The sequence below is a fragment of the Ambystoma mexicanum genome, chromosome 11 (genome assembly GCF_040938575.1).
Source record: "Ambystoma mexicanum isolate Mex_15411 chromosome 11, UKY_AmexF1_1, whole genome shotgun sequence".
Lineage (NCBI taxonomy): Eukaryota > Metazoa > Chordata > Amphibia > Caudata > Ambystomatidae > Ambystoma > Ambystoma mexicanum.
In genome coordinates this window covers 1,459,426,546-1,459,452,308 of record NC_090934.1, presented here as the reverse complement: position 1 = coordinate 1,459,452,308, position 25,763 = coordinate 1,459,426,546, and the positions used below count along the sequence as shown (strand labels likewise).

The 25,763-nt window shown below is 46.4% G+C and overlaps 1 protein-coding gene across 6 annotated transcripts in view; it reads left to right on the top strand.

The window, feature by feature from the left end:
* Positions 1-25,763, top strand: part of MAP2K5 (mitogen-activated protein kinase kinase 5) — a 1,998,137-nt gene that overhangs the window by 481,226 nt on the left and 1,491,148 nt on the right. The gene's annotated exons all lie outside the window — the stretch shown is intronic.

The window sequence follows — 25,763 nt, the reverse complement described above, 5'->3', positions numbered from 1 at the left end:
TTCATATTTGGACATGTCTAGAACAATAAATATGTCGAGTGACCATTCTATGTTAGTCTGAATTTGGCGTCTCCCTCTGTACAGTTACTCCTATTGCTTTGAGATGTGAAGGTGAAAGCCGCAAGTAACAGAATTTGTGGGACACCGAAATTGAACAGTCATTTGCACAGCACTTGTGCAGTGACTTTTAAAAGGACACCATATAAATGGAAGGTGTCCACATTTAATGTTGATAATTTTAATAAATCCTTAGTGGACATGCTGAGTAAATTACAATGGGATAGCTCAAGGGGGAATAACAATTAGATAAAAAGACCCCATGTCCATAGTTTTGATGAAGTCCTAGCAATGAAGAAAAGAGTGATGCGTCGAGACATTGGGGACATTGTCTTCAAGTAGCATTTTAGTTAAACTAGAACAGAGGAAACCGGTAAAACGAGTTTACAGTACATTTTGAGCAAAACATTTGCAGAAAGATGCTGAAACCATGCTTTGCATATTGATTAAAAAGGATTTCTGGCGCCTTTTGGGAAATCATCAATGCCCAAGAGCGAGTAGCTTCTATTGCACAGTTAAATGCAGTTCCAGAGGCTAGGTGGGTCACACATTTTGAAGAACTTTATGCATGTCGAGGTGACCTTTCAGTTGGAAGTCAGGAGCCCCTGCAGAAATTGGAGGGAGGATGGAAACTAGAAATGGACACTGATCTGTTAGTCGATCTGATAAAACGTAGGAAGCCCTCTGGGGCGCCTGGTCCCAATGGTTTGAACAACAATATCCTGAAAGGGGATCCTTTGTTATGGGCACTTATGTTCATTTTACTTTTCAAAGACGTGGTAGCAAATGGCCAATTTCCTGAGTCTTGGCGGATGGCTCTGGTGGTACCAATATATGAGGGGGCGAGGATTGACCCCATAGGTTATCATCCTTTCACTTTGCTTTATGTGGACAGTAATGTCTTTACGTGTCTTTTATTAATACATTTGTTGGAGTGGGCGAAGTCCACCGGGAGAGTAAGTTGCAAACCGGCATTCGGAAGGGATATGATGTGGCATGGCATTTATAACATGCCTATACACAAGTGTTTCAAGGCACAACGAGGCACGGTAGGGGGAATAAAGGGGAGACGCACCGTGTTCCTACTAGGCCAGGTGCCATTCAGATCGGGAAGGGGGAAAGTGCAGGGGAGAGGAGGAGGCAAAGGTGCAGTGCATGGGATAATAAAATGACAAGAAGTACGTAAGGCCAGCTGGTGGCAAGTGCAGACATCCGGTGTCAAGTGCTGGTATGGGACTGTAGGGATACAGTGACAGTCCCGAGTGCGGGGGTTGCCAGGAAGGATGTTCAGGTGTGCGACTGGCGGTGGAGGAGACCAGGGCCCAAGATCAGAGGGTGGCCAGGTAACCAGTGCAGTTGAGAACAAACAAAATGGGTCAATCCACACTGTGGTCAGACATAAAAATTACTGTCCTTATTTTACTTATTTTTACCAAAAAATGTTTTGTGCTCATATATAGTCACAGGTAGGAAAACACCAAAGATACGTCTGCAGATTTCAAAACATGATCATACATTGATCATGACACACACAAAAACAGAGAACCCTCTAGGAATAGACAGTTTTAGTAAAGTTTGTGAACAAATATATTAAGTCTATTGTAGAGTAATTTCTGTATCCATTCTTGTGTTCACTTTTTCTTGTAATGTCTTCGATATTTTTTGTTGAATGTTTTTTTAATTTGTTTCTCATTTTTTAGAGAAATGTTCTCAATTGAATGGTCTTTTGATCAATCCAGGGAAAAGAATAATATTAGAATTCTCAAGGGAAAAAATATTCTGCTCAATTAAGTGGATTTTGTAAAATACTACTTTGAGCTGTACTTTGAGCTGTGCTTCAAGCATGACCTACTTGGGTTTTCACGTATTGGCCCAGCAGGGATTTGAGGATATGTGCTTGGTCTTAAAACAGAATCCCTCTGCTTTGACCAACCAACTACTTAGTCGACCAAAAATTCAATTGTTTTTCCATGAAACCGGCCTTAGATTTTTATGAAGGTAAAATTATACCAAAAATGGTATATGGGCTGGAATTGTCGAGCAATGCATCTTTTTTCCTAGACCAATTGGAGGCATGTTTTTGGAGACTAATCTTGAGTGCCTAATGCTGTTCTGCTGGCAGCGATTCGTTATGAACTGGGCTTATTATCAATCAAGGTTTGCGTTCAGTGGAGATTACTGGCTCTCCTCTATAGATTAATCACTGCCCTTAATGACTGGTTACACTGCCCTTCAGGGCTTGTTACACTATGATTTGAAATGTATGTATCGAAACACAGCTTGCACAAGGAAAATGTTCATGCCTACTGGGAAGGATGGGGGTGTATTGTGTTAATTTGTTGAAAAATATCAACCAAGACATGGGGCCTCATTACGGGTCCAGGGTAACCCTGCCGGTGGTAGCGGCAGGTTGCCGCCAGACCCATATAAATGTATTGGCGCCTGACTGCCCGGTGCCACTGGCTGAAGAGTCCGGCAGCCAAGAATTCATGGGGCCAATATGTTAATCCCCATTCCCATAGAGTCCAATAGGACTCTATGGGAGTGGGGACACGGAAACACCTCCACTGTTTAATTGTGCTGGTGCTTCCGTGACAGGTTTGCCTACCATGACCGCTGCGCCCGGCAGGGTCAGACCCGTCGGGCACAGCGGCTCTGGTAGACAAACATGTAGTTTGCCGGTCTGCAAACAAGGGTGCCGGTGAGCTTACCGGCACCCCTGTTTCCAGACCGGCAAACTTGTCATGAGGCCAATATACACTTTGAAAGCCAATCCAGGGACAGTGAAAGCGCTATTGTTTGATGGGGACTGGAATGCTACTAGCTATCAGTTCCATGGTTATCCCTCACTTTACAACATACGTAAGAAACAAGGTTTTGTGGCTTCAGGTTTGCTCTTGTTTCCAAATCGTTTTTGTAGACCACATTTTCTGAGATTGAACTTGCTGCCAACCCGTGAGGGTCAGTTAAGAAGGAGATTGATTGGAATTGGAGATGCCAGTTGTCAGTTTTGTAAAGATGTAACTACCATTGAAACAACTAAAAATCTGTTTTTGGAATGCTCCACGTTCTCTTCAAAGAACTGCACATTTGAGGAAAATGCTTTTATTAATTCAGTGTGCAGCTATTTAGAACATATGGAAAAAACTGTTTATGCCCTCTGTCGACAGTGGTGGGAACTGCAGTAGCAGGATTTTTTAATTCACTGAAGTTGGTACATTCGAAGAACAATGAGGCAATGACCATGCATTAATTGATTTTTAAAGAGATTGAATTTTTCTCTCCTTTTTAAATGCATTTTAAGAGGTGATAAAGTTGTTTTTAAGAAGAAAGGAATTGTAGACTATTGACCTGGGTATATTGTTGTGACACTGCTGTTTAACTTGGATTTACTGTGGGTATTGTTTTTTTTCCTGTTTTCTGACTGTTTTTCTATAGATATGATCTATTGTTGCTATTTAATCTGATGAATTGTATTTAATCTTCTGAATTGTAAAGGATTTTTTACCCGTATACAAATACATGATAATAAATACCCCTTGGTTACCTCCTGGTATAAAAATAGGGGCAGATAAAAACTGAGGTCATCACAGAAATGGTCACAGGAGCAGACACACGAAATATCCAATTATATTCAGGTGAAAACAGTTTATCTGTCGGTTTTGAAGCCACTGTTCCCTGGTCAACTTAAACGTTTTAGGGCAGATGCAAAGCACAGTGCTTACTGCCACCTTGCTGTCCAAATTCAAATTGAGCACAGGACCAACAAAACAATCTAAAACATTCCCTCCTCCACCTTCTATAAAGTTCTAACCAGGTTACTCACCGTAGTGACCACTTTGCTCCTATTCCATAGTCCCCTTTCCTCCATACTTATGGGACATTCCTCCGTCCTGTGGGACGGGACCTGAGCGCTTTGTAAAAGCATCCAAAAATGTCAAAACTTTTTTAGTCCTTCCTCTCTTTCTACGCGGGGCCCGGCACGCAGCCGTAACCCCGCCCATCTCGGCTCTGCCCCGCGCATCGCCCATCGGTCCTTTTCTATCGCCAGGTCAGAGACCTTTTAGCAATAACAGAGGAACCTTATTAGAGGGGACGGTGGGCGTATGGAAGAAAGGGGACTAGGAGTAAGGTGGTCACTACGGTGAGTAACCTGGTTATACTCCTACGTCCCGTCCCCTTTCGTCCATACTTATGGGAGATTCCCAAGCACTCCTCACAGGAACTATGGGTGGATGGAAAAAAAAACATACTAAAACTGGTCAGGCTGTGCTGAAGAACCTAACTGGGCATCAGCTATTGAACTCGGGTCTAGACAATAATGTTTACAAAAAGCCGATGGGGAGGCCCAAGTAGCTGCCTTTGCGATGGTCTCCCAGGGGACATATTTCTGAAAGGCAACTGCGGCTGCCTTGCCCCGCAACAGGTGTGCATGAATACCTTTAGGAGGCTTTAGCCCTTGAACGGTGTAAGACTCCGTAATGCAGGCCACGATCCATCGGGAGATGGTCGCCTTAGAGTCCTGCTTACCTTGTGGATTACCAAAGGTGACGCAACAGTTGAGAAGAGCTCTGAAGTTCGGAAGTTCTGTCAAGATAGAATTTAAGAGCCCTTCTAACATCCAGTCAGTGTAGAACCCTTACCGCCTCTGAAGCGGGTTTCGGGAAAAAGACCGGCAAGGAAATAGAGTGGTTTAGATGGAACTCAGAAACCACCTTCTGCAAGATAGCGGGGTTTGTCCGTAGGACCACCTTATCCTTGTGAAAAGCCAAGAAGGGATGTTCCACCGACAAAGCTTGGAGTTCACTCACGCGCCTTGCCGAAGTGACAGCCACCAAAAAGGACACCTTCCATGAGAGGTGCTTGAGGTCCACCGTGGCCATTGGTTCGAAAGGCTTATGGCACAACGCCGTCAGGACCACATTTAGATCCCACGCCGGGTGCGGACTCTGAATCGGAGGATAAAGGCGCGTCAAGCCTGCAAAATGTCTCTTAACCACTGAGACAGAGTAAGAACATTGGTCCGTAGATAGGTAGGCGGAAACCGCCGAAAGATAAGGTCTACATGACAGAACGTGAACTCCCGACTCTCCTAGATGGGATACAAAGGACAGTACCGTGTCAATTGTAGCCGCCTTGGGTCCGTCTGCTTGTTTAAACACCAATGACAGAACCTAAGCCATTTGCTTTTGTACTGGGACCTAGTCGAAGGTTTTCTGGCTGCCTGGATAATGCACATGTTATCCGCGGACAGGCCAAGATGTTCTAAAGACCTGAACTCGGGCACCACGCCGCCAAGCTGAGTGATTGTGGGGAGGGGTGCCACAGCTGTTCCCCCTGGTGAAGATCGGGGGTCACCGGTAACCTGATCGGCGGATACACTGACGGGTGTTGAAGTTCTGAGAACCAAAACCTGGCGGGCCACCACGGGGCAATGAGCAGAAGAGAGCAGTTCAGAGTTCTTCAATTTGCAAATCGTCCGATGAACTAGAGGCAGAGGCGGGAAGGCATAAGCCCTCATGTTGTGCCATGGAATTTCGAGAGCATCCCCCAGGGAGGAGGCTCCCAGTCCGTTTCTGGAGGCAGACAGAGGAAGCTTGTTTGCTGCCGTAGCAAAGAAGTCCACTTCTGGAGTGCGCCCGCGCAGGAAAATCCCTGAGAGGACCTCCTCCTTCAGTTCCCACTCATAGCTGACTATTGTCCGCCCACTGAGGGCATCTGCCGTGACATTCAGCTGGCCCGGAATGTGTACTGCAAGTAGCCAAACACCATGCTGAACCGCCCACTCCCAAATCTAGATGGACAGTTCCACGAGCGGGGGAGACTTGGTGCCCCCCCTGGCTTGTTGATGTAAAACATCGACACCGCATTCTCCGTGCGAATCCGGACCACATTGCTGGCTATGATCGGTCTGAATGCCTTGAGCGCTAGGAAGATCGCCAGGAGCTCCAGATGATTTATGTGGAGGAGCTTGTCCTGAGGTGACCAAAAATCAGAGACCTGAAGAAGATCCAACGTCGCACCCACCCCAGAAGGGAGGAGTCCGTCATGACAGTTACCGCCGGAGCTGGGTCCTGAAACCCCACCCCCACCGACAGGTTGCTGAGAGACGACCCCCAGTCCATGTCCGCTCTCATGGAAGCCGGAATCGTTCTCAACTTGGAGCCCGGATCCACAGCCTGAAGCCAAGAACTCCGAAGAGCCACCTGAGATCGCCTCATCTTGAGGCGAGCAAGAGGAAGCGCCAAAACGCACATGGCCATGAGGCCCTGAAGCCTCTGGAACCACCAGGCCGACATGCTCTCTGACTGCGCAAACATCTGACACTTGGCCAACAGATCTGCCATTCTGTCCCCGGGCAGGTACACTCAGCAGTCGATCGTGTTCCAGCAAAAACCCAGGAAGATCAAGTCCTGAGAGACCGTCATGGAAGATTTCCGCCAGTTCACCGACAGCCTGAGGTGGAACAGGAACTGGAGGAGAGACTGAAGATTGCAGGCAGCTTTCAGGGGACAAGGGCTGCGCAAGAGCCAGTCGTCCATATGCGGATATACATGTATAACCTGCAGATGAAGATAGGCCACGATCACTGACATCATCTTCGTAAAGACACGCAGTGCCGAACTTATGCCAAAAGGAAGCACTCGCAACTAGAAATGCTCCTCTCCCACAGCGAAACGGAGATATCTCCTGTGTGGACCCTATATCAGGATATGCATGTAGGCATCCTGAAGATCCACCACGCTGAGCCAATCGCCCATCTGCAGGGCCGACCATATCTGTTCGGGCGTGATCATCTTGAATTTCTCTTGGGGTATGAAAAGATTGAACTGGGAAAGGTCTAGGATGGTGCGCAGGCCAGCCTGGTTGGGTTTGGGCACTGTAAACAGCCTGGAGTAGAAGCCCTCCCCTCGCTCCCCAAGAGGAACGGGTTCCACAGCTCCGAGGTCCTGCAGTTTCTGCACCTCAGCTTTTAGGGAGGGCGATCCCGACTGCTGGAAAGGAGGGTTGAAGGGTGGGGTAAGGGGCAGGGGTAAGCGGAAGCCCGCCTGAGCGACTGACAAGACCCACCTGCCTTGGTGATGGTCTGCCACGCCTCCCAATGAGACGCAATGCGTCCTCCCACCGGGGTTTCGTGCAAGCGAGGAAACCCTCATTTGGCAGGCTTTTCAGTGGCGTTACCACCTGAACCTGAGGAGGAGGCTGAGGAGCGGGACAAAAACCGAGTCAGTTGCTGCTTCCGGGGGTTATTGTCCGAAGGAGAAGCCCCTGAAACCAGAGGAGGGCCGGCTCTGCGACAGCGGTCTCTGGGTCCTGAAAGGGGTTTTAACCAGGACTGACAAGGACTTGGCTGTCTGGGTGCTGTCTTTCGTTTTGGTGAGCTCCACATCCATTGTGGAATGAAAAAGCTCCTTACCGTCAAACGCCAGGTCCAACACCTTGTCCTGTACCTCCTTCGAGAACTTGGTGGCATGCAACCACGCCTGTGAAGAGGTGTCGACACCCAGCATAAGGCCCCGAGCTGACGTGATGAGCCGCTGCCTCCAGCAGATCCTGGGCCAAGACTCTGGCATCAGATAAACCCGCCTTAAAGTCTTCCAGCTTTTCTACCCGAATGAACTCCTCGAACTCTGAGGGACCTTTCCACATCTTCATTTTCATCCGCGCTAACACCAGTTCCGTTTTGGCCTCCCGGAGCTGTAAGGCCGAATTAGCGAAAATCTTCCTCCCAAGGGAGTCCAGGAGTTTGTCCTCTTTCCCCAGAACCTGAGTCGCCGTCTTAAAAGAGGACGCTGCAGGCCTGGACTGCAAAGTGGCCGCAGCCACCACTGTTGAGGAGGGGGGCAGACAAGATGACAGGGCCACCTCTTCCGAAGAATGCAGCCTGTAATGCGCGTCAATTTTCTTATTGACGGACAGTCCAGAGTGTGGCTTTTCCCAGACCCTGCGGACCTCGGCCAAAATGTCCTTCTGTAAGAACAGGCCGGTAGGCTTCGAAGGAGACCAAGTGAACGCCCCTAAAAGCACCCCCTCCTGTTGAGCGGGTGCCTCGGGCACTGGAACATCCAACAGGCACAACATGTCCAGTACCGGGTCGTGAAAAGCTCTAATCGAGCTGGGCTGGTCTTCGCTGTCCTGCTCGCCCTGCGCATCATCCGACAGGTCAGGATCCTGCTGAACGGTGTCAGGCACTGTCTTGTCCACGGGGGGCAATGGGGACAAGGGCGGAAGGGTCAGTGGAAGCACCGGAGGCAAGTGCGGCGCGGGCAGAACCACAGGTGGAGCGGGTGGAGCCGGAGGCACAGGCGGGCATATCTCCCTAAAAAGACCCTTGAAATACTCTCTCATGGGGTCGGTATGCATGAGAGTCTGAAATTTGCTAAAAAAAGGCATCCTCCGGAGACTGTTTCGGAACTGCCGGAGAAGGCCTCTCATGAGGATAATTCCAGGGACGCAGAGGGGAGGGTTGCCACACAGGCCCATCCCCCGAAGTGCCCACAAAAATCAAAGGTGCCGAACCCACAGGCAACAAGACATTGTGCGGAAGGGGCATCTGGGCGTTCCAATTGTAAACTGGACGAAATGGATGCGCAAAAGGAATTTTATGTTCACCCGCGGAACCAACTCCTACACCTGAGGCCGATGGTGTAGTTGTAGGGCGAGCGCCCAAAATGGCCGCCGCAGTCGTTTCGGGAACGGCCGCCATTTTGACATCACCTGAGAGGAACTGCGGCACGTGTGGAAGTGAGGCAGAGGTCTCCGTCGGTGGGGTCAGGGGTCTTAATTTTAGCCTTTACATAAGGAACCTCAGCCGAGCTGGTACTATGTGGCCTGGAATGTTTCTGCGACATACAAGTGACCAAACTAGCCTCCACAGGAAGGACCTCGGCAATGCCGGTAAAGGAGGAACTTTCACTCCTTGCCCCCTCAATAGTTCTTGCGTCGCCACAAGAGCGGGAACGGTGAGGAACAACTTTCACCAATAAGGCCTGGGCAAGCCTCTCAGAAATGTTGGTCGCTTTAGCCTCTGCACGAGGGACCTCTGACCCAGGCCCGGTAACAGCCTTACTAGCGTGGGCCTCGAACATCCGTTCGGTAACACCAAGCCCAGCCGAGGCCTCGGGACGCACCCCGGTACTTTTGAGGGAAGCCGATAACAAGGCCTCAGAGCGAGCTCTGGTACCCCACGACTCAGTAGAACAGGGTCTACAGGCAGCCCCCACAGGAGGGGCCTCGGAGCATGCTCCGGTATCCACAGGCCCCTTACGGAGACCCTCGGAGAAAACTCTGGTACAATTATTAGGCCCCGAAGGTACCTCGGGGCAATCCCCGGTGACAGAGCGATCAACGCTCCTCCCGGTGCGGGAAAGCCCGGAAAGGTATCTCCCGGCCGGGGTGCTCTGAAAGGTAAAGAACTTACCGGGCGTTTCTTTTTTTCGTCGATAAACGCCTGAAAATGCAAAGGAGGAGTATGTCGAAACACCACCTCCCACTGCTCCAACCGACATTGAAGTGCCCAGACCGAAAGGGAGTCACAATAAAAACAGGAGTCCCAACGGTGATCTGGGCCCAAACACTCTAAACAAAGAGGATGGGGGTCCGCCCTCACTTAGCTTCGGTGACACGAACAATCTGGAAAGTCTAGTTTGAACGACATAGACCGACTAGTAAACGATCGCTAGCGAGAGCCAAAGAGGAGGAAAGAAAGTTCTTTTTTTTTTAAATGTTTGTACTATTATTCAAGAAAACGTTGATTATAGTTTAACAAACTTTTACAACTTTCCATTTTCGTTTCAGTTTCCAATTTAGCATTTACATACACTTTTCATAAGATTTTCTTGACATGATCATTTTACAAAGGTTGTTACTATAAGATATTATATTTAAAAACACTTAAAACATTCTACAACCAGAAAAGTAGATCTCATGAGGTTGTTTCTCCATTTTCTTTCACTTCTGCATTTAGGTTACCCTGATACATCCCCAAACATGCAATCACGACAGTTGTTTTCTATTTGACAATATCACATTATCACTAACAACCACGTTGATAATTTTGACATCATTTCTACTGTTTCCAGACCAATGTGTCAACAAGGTTTAGGTTTCTCATAACGTTTGATTGCTATTCAGCACAGGAGTTCCTACAAGATGGGCAGTTTGTTTATCCAAGTCAACTTTCAGTATGGATAAGAAACGCGTAAGCCGTAGGATGGCTTTAGTAGTCGAGCCCCACATACATGCCAACCATAGCCATTCTCTTGAGGCGACCGAGTCATTCACAGGTTCAAGTTCAAATATTACATTGCGTTGGGCTTCAAAATAAGCACAGTAGATGGTCAAGTGCTTAAGCGATTCCTGCACGTTGGGCACTTTACAGAATCTACAACTGTCTCCAGACAATGCTTCATTTAGCTTTGTCCATTTCTTTTGTTTTTTCTAGAGTTAAAAATGGGTTTAATTTGAACCTTAGGTATAGATCGCGAGCTGTAGGGCATGAAAATTGCAATAGATATGGTTTGCGTGGTGTGCGGGCTGTAGCAAATTATTTATAAGATTTGAATTTTTCCAGGGAGTTTACTGTTTTGCCCTAATCGTAGGCAAATAGGCGAAGTTTGACATGTGCTTGGCGGTATTCCAGGTCAGCGGGAGTTAGTGCTATCTCTTCCAATAGAGCTTCCATTTTCCTATAGAAGTTTTTGATGGAAGGAGGGTTGAGATCGTTAATCATTATCCCCAGATCTTCATATAAGGAATTTTTAGGGGGATATAGCATTTTTCCAAGGTTTGTTAGTTGGCGCCAATTGTATCGCGCAGACAAGGAAGTCAGTCCCAATTTCTGCCTTAATACCGCATTTGGAAGGGAGATGGCCAAGCGCAGCACACCCTTCCAAATACGTCCTTGCAATTGGTCGAGAAATTGGTCTAGGTTTGCCAAGCACATGTCAAGAGCATACAATAATATCGCCTCAACTTTAAAAGTATAGAATTCAAACAGTGGAAGCAGGGAAAACTTACAATGTTTGGCTAATATCATACACATTTGAGTTGAAAGGGTTTTTGCTTTTTGGTTCAAAATGCTCTTCCACATAGATATTTGGGCTATTCGATTTCTGACTCGAATGCAAATACAAAGTGTGGATGTCCTTGGGATGGTAGTGCAGCCGATAGACCACTGCCATGGACAGGAGGGTCTCTTTAGATTTTTAAAAAGGAAAATATATGATTTACCTGCGCTGAACAGCAAATTGTGAGATGAGCAGTATTCGGCAAACAAGGATAGTTTTGTTTGCAGACCTGACGGTGTGTGGTCGAAAATGACAATATCATCAGCGAATGCAAGCCACTGAATTTTTAGAAGGCCTAAACGAGCTAGGTAGCTGATTTGTTTCATCCAGATGTCGTTGATGCCGCAAAGATATAAATTAAACAAGGTGGCAGCCAGGTTGCAACCCTGTTTGACACTTAGTGAGATCGGAATTGGACCTGTAGTGGCCCCAGTTTGGTTTACTCTAATATAGTACACAGTGTTAGTGTGCAGTTTGTCAATTGGGTATATGTGAGTTGGTATACCCATCGCCCGCATTTTTTGCCAGAGTAGTCCCCTTACTACACAATCAAAGGCAGCTGTCAAGTTCACAGAGGCCATATATAATGGACCTGTGTCAGGAGTCTTTGTTTTGGCAAGCAAATGTGCCATAAGCGTTGCATTAAGGGAAGTCCCCATCTGGGCCCGAAAGCCAATCTGGAAGCGAGATACGGTATTATGGTTTTTCAGAAAAGCTTGGCGATCCCTTAGTAGTAAGATGGCAAAAACGTTGGCTATTGCGTCTGAGTGCGATGGGCCGATAATTTGCAGGATTATCCCTATCCCCTTTTTTGTGTATGGGTACAATAATTGAGCCCAACCATGAAGAAGGAATGACTAAGGATCTTAACACATTGTCAAATAGGGATTTCAGTAGTTTGGCCCAGAGTGTTGGATTTTGTTTCAAGACGCAGGGAGGAATGCCATCGGGACCAGCTGCCTTTGAGTAGTTTAGGGCATTGATTGCACACTCAATATCTTGAAGGGACCACAAAGGTATTGGTGATTTAGGCATCGTGAGTTCCAGTGCATTGATGTTAGAATAGAGCATTGGAAGCACACATTTGTTCGCATAGGAGTTAACCTGTGTTGCCGCGATTATCGTAGAAGCCTGATTCGTAGTTAGTTTGCTTGCATCGGACCTAAGAATTGCCCATGTCGAGTGCCGGTCATTGCGGCATAAAGCACTTATTATCTTTTGGTTATCAGAGTTGTAGATAATGTCGTTTTACATTTTTGCATTTATTTCGATATGCATTGCAAATTATTCTTTTCAACTTATCATATTCTTCTGTTGAACAGATTTTTTTTTTGAGTTTTCGTATTTCAGCATTTTTGATTCGTTGTGCAAGAAGGAGTTCAAAACTGCCATTCTGTTGATTTTTAGCATGCAAACTATTCATTTCGTTTTGAATCGTGGCCATAATGGCTGCAATCATTTTCAGATATTGAGATGGATCTATGGTGATGTTTTTGGTACAGGGTTGAGGTGCCCTGGACCCCATCAAGCCAATTATCAATGCGAGCATTTATTTTATTGCATAAACGGTTGTTCCATCTGACTGAGAGGCGTGGGCGATCTCCTTCCAAAAGTCCCTGATTAGGACCATGATCAAGGACAGCAGCAGTAATATGAATAGGCAGCAGAATTAGCATGTGATCCCCAAATTCTGGGTCTGTTATTTGTGCGTGTTTGCAAAAATTTTGTAGGTTTGCCGAAATAGCAAAATGTTCAATGCAGGATGATAATGGTCCCCTCTTCCAGGTGTACCCCAAACCTTGATTTTGTGTTGGTTGAAATACTATATCCCAAGATGCTAGGTGAGTATTCCACAAACGACCTCTGCCAAAGGATGCTAAAGCAAAGTCATAGTCCGCAATAGTGTCCAATTGCTCGCAACATTCAGCATTGACATCACCACCAATTATTATTCGACAAGCTGAATATTTTGTAAGTACTTTATCAAAAAGCATGTCTAGTGAGTTGAATGCACAGGCCATTTTTTGTCAGACAGGGTTATGGTATAATGATACACATAAGTAGTAGTCCGAGGAGATTGTATGAAATATTACAAGAGCTAAGTACAATAAAGATTCATGGACTTCATGTGTTATTATATTCAGTTTCGTATTTATGCTGATGGCTATACCACCATGAGGGCGGCCACTTTGACCACGCACCGCAGGTGCTTGATAGACAGAGAAACCAGGCAATGTAATGTTTTGCAATGCCATGATTTCTTGACAAAGTATATCACACTTATGAACATCATGTATCTTATTGAACCAAGAATACAGGTTTTTAAATCCACATGAGTTCCATGAATAGTCCATTTGTGTATGTTACGTGGGGACATGGTCCATAGCGGGATTCAAGGTAGAAGCGAGGGAAGTCGAACATGACCAATCCTTACTAGCATTCGAGAGGGCAGCCAACTGACTTACTTCCGGTTGGATACCACCCTGATCATTTGAAGCAGATGCCGATAGTATGCTTTGGATAGGTTGAGTCAGGGGGGTTTCATTGAAAGCAATAGCATCGTCAAGAATTTCAAAAGATGTAGGCATAAGCCCGATCATTTGCAAATCTCGCCTGTGTTGCCAGACCAAGTCGGTAATGATGGTAGTTTGTACTTTACATACCATCCGATGGTTATGCGTTTGAGGGAGCGTGATCCAATCTGTCATCCGAATGAAGAGTTCGGAGTGCCGGGATTTGCCTAAAGGCCTTCAACAGGGCAGAACGATTGAGTCGTGTGTTGCCATAAATGTCTGGATCGGACTCCCAGCCTAGTATGGTAGATGAGGGTGTTGACTTTGTCTTTAGATTTAGAAGAGCATAAGTGCTCTTGGGGAGGCTCTGCATCTGTTGTCCCATCCAGTTGAGAGGCCTCCTGCAGGGATTCGTATTCGGGTTCATTGCAATATGAAGCCCTTCCCTGGGATGCATTGGAATGTGAGTGATCTGTTTGTATGATAGGATGTGAATTTAGGATTTGTGGCACTTCATACTTGGGAGGGATTTGACGTGCTGCTTTCCCTGCTTGAATGGCTTTGATGGCAATGGGCTTGAAAACAGCTGATAGCTGGGTTTGTGCGGTATTTGGTGTTTTATCAAAAGAAGGCGGGAACCCACCAGGGATTGTCCCTGCAGTATCTTTCCGGTGTGTCGCATTATTCTTTCCTTTGTAATTTTTACAAGCCATGTCCTTCCCAGTAACTTGAGGAGCTGGCCGTTGGACTTTTTTTTGCTTTCATTATGAGGTGCTTCTAAGGCAGAGCCTTGCTCATGTTCTGCAACAGGTTGGTCCTCCTGTTGAGAGGTGCCGGTTACATTGGATATTTTTTTTTTTAGGTTTGGGATCGGGAAGTTTGACCATGGCCAGAGATGGTTTTCTGTCCACCTTCCTTTTTAGAGCTCTAAAGAAGAGTCTCTTCTCTTTGCGGGAAGTAAAAAATTGGCCAGCAGTAGCTGAGTTGCATTTCTTGTCTTTGCCATTGCCTGACGGAGCATTTGGCTCGCCGTTTGGCTCCGAAAAGAGATTAGTAAGGGCCGACGGACTGTCGGGATGGAATATTAAATCTACCTCTGTTTCATCTTTGGCTTCTACACACTCCGTTGGGTACTCAATAGAGTTCTCTTGAACGAAAAAGAGTAATTGGTCAATCTTTTCCGTATTCGTGCTGACCAATTGACATAGTTGAGCGTGAGTGTAGATTTGATGGTGTGAAGAAGCAAGGGGGGCAACAACCGTTGCGCAAAGGAATAGGTGGTTGGTAGGGATGGTTACATCATGTCAGCGGAAGACGCCTGTTCTTTCTGTTCAGTTTGAGTAGCTATGCTCGCTGATTCGACCTTTTCTATTTTTGCCGTGAGCACAGGTGCAATCACCCGGACCACAGAGCCCACACCTTCAATGCGAATTGAGTCAGCAAAGATGAATCCTTCTAGTTTGTTCATTTTGAAAAGAATTTGATTCAAGGAAGACTTACAATCTCTAAGTTCGTAATGAGTGTAATCGTGTCCTTTATCCAGTAAATTTAAAATACGAGTTAGGACCGGGTATGAAGCCTCTAGGGACTGTAAGTCATCTGAAGGATCCAGCAGATCAAAGCCCAGTGGAGGGACAAAGGGATTAAGAGTAGGGGAGGAGGCATCACCTATAGTTGGAGGAGTCAATTCTGTTTTAGCAGAAGGGGGCACCTCTTTAGGAAGGGCCAATGTTACAAGGAGATTATTGTGGGTCATCGAACTTGAGGATATATTGGAAATGTCCAACATGACACTTTCCTTACAATGTAAATGGACATCCGCTCTTACAACTGGGAAGAGTGACCGGGGTAGAGGGGCCATCAGACAATCGTACACGTTTTTCAAGGGCGGCAAGAACTGCCGGGGCAAGAATAGAGTTGTCAGAAGGGGAAGTATTCAGAGGGTCAGTGTTATTATCCCCCAACGGAGATGGCTCGTCCATCCTCATACTCGGGAAGCTTTTCCGAGATGAGGACGTGCGTGCCACACCCCCCCTTAGTGGGATTGACTATCTGATTAGGCAGAGTTAACATTGCTAATTCAGCTTGTGAGCGTGCATATGCAAAAGCCATTTTGTGGCAAATTATATCATTTGTAGTAGCAGAGTCCAGGTTGGAGGTACTAGTTTGCTCCCCCTGTATATGCTCAATGTTTACGATCTCAACAATGGGAGAAAGGTTAGTAGTTACAACTTCATTTGCTTTTTTAGAGTTTGTTTTTAGCCATGAATTTGCGTGGGGGTCGGCCACTGCGTAGGGAGTAAACCATTTGATGCTTAGACCATGTGCGACCCAGTTGGCCATCACTAGTAATGCCGAAATTAGTAAGATCCTATGTTCCATTAGGGATTAACCACAATATCAGAGCAATTGATTTAACACGTAGATGTTAAGAGGTGAAGCATCCACCCATCAGTATGTAATCACACGAGAAGGACTGCTGTAGTTAGTACACAGCTTCATCTATACCACACATGCATTTTTGCACAGTTAGCCAGAACCCAGGCTGAACGCAACTTAAACAGGGCAGCTCCACAATTGGGGCTGCCTTAATTGGCTTGTAGAATTGACACACTTACCTAGAACTCAACGTTTGTCCGTATTTCTGTTTGAAATAGCATGCGAGTCAACAATTACCTAAATCGGTTGGGAGGATTCCTGGGGTGCCAGTCTCACCCGAGGTTGCTAGGGGGTGCCAAGGGAAGCGTTAACCATTTCGGCATTTAAGGGCCCCCGGCGCTTAAAAAAAAAAGGAAGATCTTCCGAGGATGCAAGCCTGTCCAGCCCCGATCGAGCGGAGAAAAGGACTGATGGCTGATGCGCAGGGCGGAGCCGAGATGGGTGGTGTTACGGCCGCGTGCCGGGCCCCGCGTAGAAAGAGAGGAAGGACTAAAAATGTTTTTGAAATTTTTGGATGCTTTTACAAAGCGCTCCGGTCCCGTCCCACGGGACGGAGGAATGTCCCATAAGTATGGAGGAAAGGGGACGGGACGTAGGAATATAACTGTTAAGAATGGTCATAAAAGTGAATGCATCAGTGCACAGATAATAATGCTCGAGTCGCTGCCATTCCGGTCATTTTAGAGGAGCAGAAGAATCGCTCAAACATTCAGTCTTTTTAGACAGCAGAGTCATACTCCCTCTGTGCACTTCTCAGGATGCTTGTTAGTTTGCCACTGAGACTAGTACAAAACTAATTTTGAGATTTCTCCAAATTGCAGATGTACAGGCAGTTGCATCATTGACTGTAATAGTGCACTGGGTGGTCAATTCTGTAAAATTAAGAGGTACCTCTGCAGCTGGAGACCACCACTCGGGCACCCGCAGGAGGATTTCGCCCCCAGATTTTTTTCAGTCCTCCATCAGGGCGTAATGCAGCGTGACTCCAAAGGTTCACCCTCAGAATCTACTGCCTAATGCCCGAGACTATGGCTGCAACTGGTCCTATGCACTCGTCATAGCACAGTTAATACCTGCAAACTTGTAATGAGTCCCACAGTTTCACAAAAATGTGTTAATGCGACATAGTACTTAAACAACCAATTGCATTAAAATGGACATCAGCCTCGTGTTTTCGTTGGGTAGTCTCCTGTGCGAAATGTCTGTTCATACTGCTGTCTGTTGCCAGAATCAAGCGAAGAATTTGGGAACATGAAAAGTAAATACTCAATCAAAAAGGTGTACATTTCTAGTGCCAGAACTTTGAATTGGAGGCATCTTATTTTGGGCCTTAAGAGTGGTCCTTGTAGAACACAGGGATCATGTAGTCAATTTTCTTACACGCTAAATATCCTGGAAGGAGTAGAATAAAGTATTGTCCAGTCCTGTTTTTCTATGTATAAGCACTCATTCTGTTCCCTTGCTACATTGCTGTGCTCACGTTTGGTAGTGGCGGTTTGCCTTGGTGTTGGTAATGAATTGTTATGTCTATTGGATTTTAGATTTAAGATATTGTCGGGTAATTGCGGTTTTCCTTGTTGCTACTGTCATGTGGAATGTGTGCATTAATTACAGAGAAGAATCCGGCTTGGGTGATGTGTGAATTGACACCCTGTTATCGTTTGAGTATATAGATAGCCTCAGATGATTAATGCCTATAGGTTTAGAAAGATTTCAAGATGAAGCCGTGATTAATGATGTCTCCTCATTGTATACAAATCAGCGAGATTTAAATGCAAGCTTGACACACCTCATTTGTAATACTATTTCCACAAGAAGTGCGCAATCATTATCAGTGTTTCAATTCCCAATCCTCAACTCTGAGCTGTTTTTTTTTTCCTTTAAAGATGCAGACATTTTTCTAGATGAAAGATGTATGGGTATACGCTACAAGAGTTTTTGAATATCGCTAGTCTACTTACTTTTGTGACATAATCGAGTATTTGAAAACACGGCATGAGTGTGACAGCGCAAGGCTGCATTTGCGTCTGTGCATGCCATTGTCTCTATGCAAGCATAACCTACAGCATAGGGTGTGGGGTCTGGCTAGATATATATGCCATCCATGCTTGAAAGTAGTGCAAGCAATGTGCAAACGCCAAGACACGAGACAATTACCCGTTTCTGTGTATGGAAGTCATTGTGACTTTTAGAAAGGCGCCTGCCGCTTGTGATCTGAAAACCTGAGAAAAAGCAGCATTTCCTTTGAAGTCCTAAAGGACTTGGCTGGTGGGTTGGTGGCCAGCGTTCACACCTACGGATGCATGCAGAGTAGCTAAAAAAGCACCGCACACCATGTATGCTGCGTTATCTTATATGGGCGTCAAGTACAGCACACCTATGCCATATGATATGTACCGGTGTTCTCAAAGGTTTTCATGCAATTATTAGTTTTGGCTATTCTGAGGCGTTCAAGTGCCACCTGACCTGTAAATTGAAAACTATTTTCAATAAAAACGTTCATTGTTTGCATCAGTTTAACAAACCTTTCACACATACAACAATAAACATCAGAACAAGCAAAAGTACAGTTTACATTCAACGCCGAAACTAGTTTATTGGCGTACTGCTAGGTGGGAGAGGACCTGAGGGGGCAGGTGGGAGAGGACCTGAGGAGGGGGCAGGTGGGAGAGGACCTGAAGAGGGGGCACGCAGCTTGTGGGTGTTTGATTATTTACCGACAGATTGACTGCCCAATGCATTTTTATGTAGAGGCCAAAGGCCTTCAATCTTAAAACTAACCAGAATGTCAACAATTCAAGATGAGTTAATGAGTGAGGCATAGGTTTTTACATTTTAAAAATAATTCTTTCTTACAAAAATTCCCGGGGAAAGACATTGCTTTAAAATATTGTGAGCATAGGAGTAATGAACATAGAATTCAGAGACCGCATTTCTCATATAAACGATCAACAATATATCTAGATTCAGCCACTTCAGCTCTTGTGGAATGTTTGGCAGAATGTTCTGCATACAGTCACATAGTCCATAGCCAGTGAACAAGTGGGCGTTTCAGCCTCAGTAAAGCTAATTCCTAAATTGCTTTCTTAGTGTACTGTACATGTTTTTCCAAAAAATTAATAGACACCCATATGTAGACCCACAATTGAGATTCTAATCAGTCGAAATCTTTCCGCCCCTATTTTGTTCTGTATCTTGGGGACTCCGAGAATTAATGGAGTGAGAGGATTATTCAATTACTACAGTTACCCTTATTTAATATTGGGTCCACCCATCAAATACTCTAATAACTCGGCTTGTCGTCCCCAGTTACCTATATAATTCCAGCACCAACATCAGCATTTTGTTGATAAAAGCAAGAGTCTTTTTCATTCCAAGAATGTTGGCGGTTACCCTTACTCATAAGATACATTAACAAATGGAGCGCCTCTCTTCCACTTGGTGTCTTGATTCAGAGAGTTTTTCGATCCACCTTCCCATGCACTACAGGCAAATGCCTTTAAAAAGGGATTATGCCAGGTGGCATAGGAGGCACAAGCTCGGGAGGGGAATAGTCTACTTGGCATCTCCTCGTATACTACTCGTAGACCTATGACTCCACCCTGTTTTGAAAAATCATCAATGGGCAACTCAGGTAGAGCTAAGGACCTAAATGGAGCTGTGGGGTCGGTGTGGGATGCATTTGTAGCACAACATTTGGAGGTGGACGCCAGAGCAATGTCCTTGCGTCTCTTTGCCAGCATATATCGGTTTACTGAAAAAACATCTACGATATCCATAGAGTAATCATTTTGTGCAAATCGTCCCGCACCCCTGGCCCAGATGGGATTTGCTGTTCTTTAATTAAGAGGCTCTCCGTTGGTTATTCGTTTGGATCAAACATGTGGAAACAATACCACCCGCATGGCGCGACAGCATAATAGTGCCTGTAAATAAAAAAAGGAACCCACTGAGACCCAAGAACCCATCACTTACTAGCAATGCTGGACACTTCTTCTAAGATCTTCTGTTGTATATTATTCTTGGAACTTGGGGAATGGCTTAGCCAGTGTAACATCATCCCCTTCAATCAGACTGGTTTTTGTAAATGTTCCAATACTACAATGAATTGCCTGGCCCTTTATACTACTATCCAGCAGACATGGCTTATTCACAGGTATAAATTGCTGGCAGGTGGTATACCGCCGGGTCCCCTGAAGATGATAATCCATCTTCGTGATCAGACTAGTTTAAAGATCTGCATGGACCAAGCCGGCAGGACAACTGGTTGGATTACAGCCACCAAGGGTCTTAAGCAAGGGTGCACATTGACACCCATGCTATTTAACCTCTACCTAGCCGACCTTGGAAGAACATTACTTAGCCATTCTGCGAAACCCACCACGACTGAGCGATGGAGCCGTGTCGTGTTTGGGCTATGCTGATGACCTGGTCTTACCGGACACTACACCTGTAGGCCTGCAGGGGTCATTGAATAAATTAGAAGACTTCGCTAAATACAACTTTCTGCTAATAAATACGTACAAAACTAAAATCATGGTGTTCTTCTCTCCAAAGGCAGCTAAGGCTACAGGCCTTAAATGGATGCTTGCTGGTGCCACAGGGGAAGTGGTCCCGTTTTCTAAATCCCTGGGCATCCATTTGGATGAAGGCCTAAGGGGATCCGAGCACCTTGGGCATACCAAATTAGTCTGTGACAATATCGGGCGCCATAAGTGCCTTGGCCTCCAAGAGCGGTGGCTATTCTGTAGGTGTCATTTTACACCTCTACCAGGCTAAAATCTCCCGTTATTGTATATGGTGCAGAAATATGGGCTTTGGGGCTGGTCAGGGAAACCAACACACGGGAGGCCCTGATAATGACAATATATGATAGGTTATTTATAACGCGCTTAATACCCAGAGGTTTCTAAGCGTGGACCCGGGGATTCAACCTGTGTTGCTCTGTCTTGCTTCCAAGGCAAGCACGTTGCCACTGAACTATCGTCTCGAGACAAGAAATTACTTAGACTGCTCTCAAAAACATCTATTGCAATGCCCTATTTAGAGTTTGATGCAACACCCATACATGAGAAGCTACAGCTGAGGTGTCTGTACCTGGTCTGGAAGAATCACGATGCTGGGGTGGTATGTATGCTGGAAATACTGTTTGAAGCATTCAAATATAGACTCAATTATATGTCCAGCAGCTGTCTGGCCAAAATCGGGCATGTTGCCAAGAGAGATGGCTTGTTCTTGCCCCAAGTAATGCATTAGACTGGCCCTTTCTGAACTACAAACAATATATGAAGGCATTTGTCCTCACTCAGTGCAAGGAGTAGTTAAAGATGGCTCTCGCTTCTAAGAGCCATGCGGCTAAATGTATTGCATTCCACCTAAATAGAGTAAAGGTGTCGAACTACATCTCTAGCTTGCTTGGAAACTGCTCTGTATGGGAATACCTAAAGGTCAAGTTTAATACCATCAAGACACACAAAATAGTTGGGGTATGGGGCAACATATCTAGTCATCGCCGCCTCTGCTGTTTATGCGGGGGGTGGGGAAACAGCGTTGAGACTGCCAAAGACCTTTTATTGACTTGTGAAGCACTGGTGCACCTTAGACAAGCGTCCGTTGGTGCGATGGCCCTAAGGCAGCGGCCAGATATAGAAGTATGGCAACTGTTTGTGGCAACCTGGAGTCCTATGTTCGCCATTTCTCAATGTTTTGCTCTTATTCTTTATGAACTTTGTGTGATTTGATATTGGTTTTTTTTCCTGTTTTTTATTTTTATTTTCTTTTTCTGCACTGACACGATGTGATGTAATACGATGTTACGCTGTTCACGAAGCTGATTTGTTCAACTGTATAACATTCAAATATTTTAAAAATGTCTTAATCAAGTGTGTATTCAGCTACTTGATTTATGTATTGGTATTAGTTTATATAGCGCTTTACGCCAAAGCGCTGCACAATTGAACAACTTGATACAAAAAACAAACAATATAACGGTAGAAGCAAATTACAGTATGAATCAATCAATAAACCAGTAAGAAGAACAATTAAACTGGAAGGAATAGGGAGAGAAAAGCAGTGGGAATGTGAGGTAGAGGAGGGGAGGAGAGAGGGGAAAGGGTGAAAGTGGGGTAGTAGGGAGTGGAGGGAGGGAATCAAGGGAAGGAGAAAGAAAGGAGGGGGATCAAGAAGGGGAGGGAGTTTCAAGGCGGGGGGTGGAGGAGAGATTTAAGGGAGGTGTGAAATGAGGAGAAAGTAGGAATAGAACAAATTGAGAGAGGTAGGGAGTTCCAGTGCAGGGGAGCTAGGAGCTGGAAGGAGCGGAAACGGGAGGGGGCACAAGGGGACGGAGGCACAGTCAGAAGGAAGTGACCAGCTGAACGAAGGGAGCGGGAGGGAGTGTAGAAAGAGGAGGGAGGAGAGGTAGAGGGGAACGAGTCCATGGAGAGATTTGAAGACAAGGCAGAGAAAGTGAAATTTAAGTTGAGAGTGAAATGGAAGCTAACCAAGGGAGGAGAGGGAAGCTGAGATAGTCGCGGGAGGTAAGGAGACAGAGGGTACGGATAGCAGAGTGGTAGATAGACTTGAGGGGATCGAGATGAGAAGTAGGTAGGCCAAAGAGTAAGGAGGAGCAGTAGAAAAGGCGAGGGAAAATAAGAGGAGATTAGAAGTTTAGTAGCATGAAAGGTGAGAGAAGGGCGGATTTTGCGAATATTGAAGAGGTGGTAGCGACGGGTACGAGAAGTGAGAGATATGGTGGGAGAAAGAGAGTGAGGAGTCAAAGTGGACGCCTAAGTTACGAGCGTGGAGAGAGATAGGGAGATTAGTGGGAGGGAAGTGAATGAAAGGGGGAGGGGAGGGAGGGCGAAGAGAGTTGGAGGGGGAAAAAGACTACTTCAGTCTTGTCAGTGTTGAGGGAGAGAAAGCTGGAAGACATCCAGGTCTTTATGGCAGTAAGACAGGAAGAGTTTCAGGTGGAGGTCGCATGAGAAGGAATAGAAAGAAAGGAAGAGTTGAGTGTCGTCGGCATAGAAATGGTGGGAAATGCCAAACGAGGAGATAACCGGGGCAAGGAGGGAGGTGTAGAGTGAGAAAAGGAAAGACCCAAGCACTGAACCCTGAGGTACGCCGTACTCAAGAGGTTGGGATGGAGAGGACCAGCCACCCCAGGAAACAGTGAAAGAGCGGGAGGAGAGGTACGAGGATAGCCAGTTAAGGACAGAGCCTGTGAATCCAAAGGAGGAGAGGGTGTTAAGAAGGAGGGGGTGATCGACAGTGTCGAATGCAGCAGAGAGGTCAAGAAGAATGAGGACTGAGGATTGCTTTGTGTCGAGCAGAGAGGAGGGAGTTAAGGATATAGGTAAGAGCAATTTCAGGAGTGTTTAGGACGGAAGCCATATTGGGAGGGGGGCAGGAGGGAGAGATTGCTGACAAAGGTTGAGAGCTGGGAGTAGGCAATGTGCTCTAGCAGCTTAGAGAGAAATGGAAGAAGAGAAATAGCGCAGAAGTTAGAGGTGAGAAGGGGATCGGCCGAAGGTTTCTTCAAAATAGGGATGATAGTGGCGTGTTTGAAAGCAGAGGGGAAGGTGGCCGATGAAAGGCAGGTGTTGAAGAAGGAAGTAAGGTAGGGGATGAGAAGAGGGTAGATCTTGGGGATAAGAAGGGATGGGAGAGGGTCAGTAGAGGCGGATGTAGGGTGGGCTTTGGAAAGGAGGGTGGAGACTTCAGAGGGGGAAACAGGTGAGAAGAAGGACATACAGGTAGATGGGGGAGGGAGAGGAGAAGAGTGGGACGGGGGACAGCTGATTTTTTGCCGAAGGGCAAGAATCTTGGAGGAGGAGAAGTTAGCGAAGTCAGAGGGAGAAAGGGTAGAGGAGGAAGAGGGATCAGGGGTAGGAGGGGAGAGAAGTCGTGAGAGAGTTTGGAAGATGCGGCGAGGGTGAGGGGCTTGGGAGTGAAGAAGGTTAGAGTAGTAGGATCGTTTAGCCAAGGCAAGACAAGAGTCATAAAGAGAGTGGACGAGAAATGAGGTTTGGTTGGAAAGTGAAGATTTGAGCCAGAGTCTCTCAAGACGTCTGAGGAGACGCTGCATAGAGAGAAGTTGAGGGGTGAGCCATGGTTGAGAGGGTTTCCGGGTTGGACAGAAGAAAGAAAGGGGGTAGAGTTGATTAAGGGAAGAAGAAATAGAAGAGAAGAGAGAGGATAGAACATCATTAGCTGATAGTAAAGAGAAATCTTGGAGAGAGGGAAGAGAAGAAGAGCAGGGGTCAATGAAGAGGGAGGGATCAAAGTTGCAAAGGTCACGCCGTGAGAAGATGGAAGGAGAGGGCATAGCGGCAAGTGGGTGTGGAAGGGGAGTAAGGGGGAAGGAGAGTAAGGCATGATCGGAGAAGGAGATGGGAACAGTAGAGACAGGAGAAGAAGGGTAGGAAGAATTGAAGATGAGGTCTAGAGTGGAGCCAGAGGAGTGAGTAGGAGAAGAAGGAAGAGGGGGAAGGAGGTAAGAGTCAAGGATGAAGAAGAGGGATGAGGGATGAGGAATGATGGGAAGAATATAAGTGAAGGTTAAAGTCACAGAGTACAGTTAGAGGAGAGGGGGAAGGAGAGATAAGTGAAAGGAGGTGGTCAAGGCCTTCAGAGAAGGAAGATAGAGGACCAGGAGGTCGATGGAGGATTAGAAAGGAGATGGGGTGAGGAGAGGAGAGAGATTTGTAGAGAAATTCGAAGGAAGGAAAAGGAAGAGGAAAGGTATTTAGGGTGGTAGAGGAGGCCAGTAGCATGAGAGATGTGAGAGAAGGAGGATGAGGAAGTGGTTAGAGAAGCGGGTACAGAGGTGTTGTGGGAGGGGGGGGTCCAGGTTTCAGTAAGACATAGGAAATGAAGGTTGAGACGCAAGAACATGTCTAGGACTGCTGCGGTCTTGTTGCAGTTGGATCTGGCGTTCCAGAGAGCAAGGTTCATGAGGCTGGAGTGATGAGCAGTAGGGGGGTAGAGAAGATTAGGGCGGGAAGAGAGGGTAGGTGTAGGATAGGAAGAATGGGGGAGGGGATTGGAGAAGGGACAGGGCATGAGGAGAAGGGAAAAGGAGAGTAGGAGGGAAAGGGAGAGGAGGGGTGAGTCAAAAGGGAGGGGAGGGAAAAGAGGATGGAGAAGAGGAGATTTGGCAGAACACATAACAGAGGGAGCAAGTGAGACGAGGGGCTATGATGATCCTTTGCTGAAGTCTTATAATGGTGAGACAGGGATCAATGTAGCAGATGTAGTTTAGTCCGTGCTGGAGTAGAAGATGAGAAGGCACTGATTGGTGTACCGGTTGCTATACAGGATGCTGCTTGGTTTGGAGGGTAGAAGGAAGAGTCAGGACAAACAAGATCAGGGGTAGGCGGCGAGAAGTAATGGGGACCAAGTTGGGAGGAAGTTCGAGGAGGCTCAGCTGTATAGGCTGTGTGGAGGTGGCTGAGAGTCTGGGTGTAATTGGAACAGGAGCAGGTAATGAGGAGTGGATGGGCAAGTGGTCAAGAGGTAGTGACCGAGTTGGGAGGAGGTTGGAGGAGGCTCAGCTGTAGAGATTGTAAGGAAGGTGGCTGAGAGTCAGGGTGGGTTAGAGCAGGAGCAGGTAATGAAGAGTGCTTGGGCCCGAGCTGGGAAGGAGGGAGGAAGGTTAGACTGCAGGAAAGTGTGGTAGGTAGAA